This window comes from Rana temporaria, chromosome 10 (genome assembly GCF_905171775.1).
Source record: "Rana temporaria chromosome 10, aRanTem1.1, whole genome shotgun sequence".
Classification (NCBI taxonomy): Eukaryota; Metazoa; Chordata; class Amphibia; order Anura; family Ranidae; genus Rana; species Rana temporaria.
Window position 1 is genome coordinate 136,639,034 of NC_053498.1, and position 1,992 is coordinate 136,641,025.

Below are 1,992 nucleotides of genomic sequence, written 5' to 3' on the forward strand. Positions count from 1 at the left end.
TACTTTAGGGGGTCAGTCTGGTGTCAGTGGTGTCGCTGTACTGTAGGGGGGTCAGTCTGGTGTCAGTGGTGTCGCTGTACTGTAGGGGGGTCAGTCTGGTGTCAGTGGTGTCGCTGTACTGTAGGGGGGTCAGTCTGGAGGGGGAGGTGGTGTCGCTGTACTGTAGGGGGGTCAGTCTGGTGGTGGAGGTGGAGGTGGTGTCGCTGTACTGTAGGGGGGCCAGTCTGGTGGTGTAGCTGTACTTTAGGGGGTCAGTCTGGTGTCAGTGGTGTCGCTGTACTGTAGGGGGGTCAGTCTGGTGGTGTCGCTGTACTGTAGGGGGGTCAGTCTGGTGTCAGTGGTGTCGCTGTACTGTAGGGGGGTCAGTCTGGTGTCAGTGGTGTCGCTGTACTGTAGGGGGTCAGTCTGGTGGTGTCAGTGGTGTCGCTGTACTGTAGGGGGGTCAGTCTGGTGTCAGTGGTGTCGCTGTACTGTAGGGGGTCAGTCTGGTGGTGTCAGTGGTGTCGCTGTACTGTAGGGGGGTCAGTCTGGAGGGGGAGGTGGTGTCGCTGTACTGTAGGGGGGTCAGTCTAGGACTCCTGCGTACCTATGAGGAATGCAGAGAAGGGGGAGGGGGAGTTAACCCCTGGCATGCTGCTGTGTGTAGTCGGAGGGTCTGTATCCCCGCCCCCACTACTCCCCCCTCCCCCTCCTCCTCTTCTACCTCCTCCCAGTCCTTCTCCCCGCACAGCTCTCCTCTCCTCTGCCGGCCGATCTCCTCCACCTGGGCACTATTGTACGATATGAAGGAGCTCCGCACCCCCCGGGCACCCCTCTGCTGATCCCCCCACCCACCCCGGACCTGGATTACAGCTCTGAGCCGGGACTGTGTGCCGAGGACCCTCCGGACTGGATCTACTGCAAGGAGGCATGACCGCCGGGATCTACTGCAAGTCCTATGGGCGCAGAGAGGTGAGATCCCCCATTGTTCTACATGGCCAGAGGACGGGGATCTACTGGATCCCTCTACTGTCACCTACAAGATATCAGAGAGGAACCTCTGTATACTTTATATATACTCATCATCATAGGAGGGGGACCTCTGTATACTTTATATATACTCATCATCATAGGAGGGGGGCTTCTGTATACTATATATACTCATCATCATAGGAGGGGGGCTTCTGTATACTATATATACTCATCATCATAGGAGGGGGACCTCTGTATACTTTATATATACTCCTCATCATCATAGGAGGGGAACCTATGTATACTTTATATATACTCATCATCATAGGAGGGGACCTCTGTATACTATATATACTCATCATCATAGGAAGGGGGCTTCTGTATACTATATATACTCATCATCATAGGAGGGGGGCTTCTGTATACTATATATACTCATCATCATAGGAGGGGGGCTTCTGTATACTATATATACTCATCATCATAGGAGGGGGGCTTCTGTATACTATATATACTCATCATCATAGGAGGGGGACCTCTGTATACTATATATACTCATCATCATAGGAGGGGGACCTCTGTATACTTTATTTATACTCATCATCATAGGAGGGGGGCTTCTGTATACTATATATACTCATCATCATAGGAGGGGGACCTCTGTATACTTTATATATACTCCTCATCATCATAGGAGGGGAACCTATGTATACTTTATATATACTCATCATCATAGGAGGGGGACCTCTGTATACTATATATACTCATCATCATAGGAGGGGGACCTCTGTATACCATATATACTCATCATCATAGGAGGGGGACCTCTGTATACTTTATATATACTCATCATCATAGGAGGGGAACCTCTGTATACTTTATATATACTCCTCATCATCATAGGAGGGGAACCTATGTATACTTTATATATACTCATCATCATAGGAGGGGACCTCTGTATACTTTATATATACTCATCATCATAGGAGGGGGACCTCTGTATACCATATATACTCATCATCATAGGAGGGGGACCTCTGT

At 49.8% G+C, this 1,992-nt stretch overlaps 1 protein-coding gene across 1 annotated transcript in view; it reads left to right on the plus strand.

Moving 5' to 3' along the window:
• The first annotated feature begins 731 nt into the window (after nt 1–731).
• Nucleotides 732–1,992, plus strand: part of CDON (cell adhesion associated, oncogene regulated) — a 77,630-nt gene continuing 76,369 nt past the window's right edge. The window contains exon 1 of the mRNA XM_040326355.1: nt 732–951. The gene's annotated coding sequence lies outside the window, so the exon portion shown is untranslated. The remainder of the gene's footprint in view (nt 952–1,992) is intronic.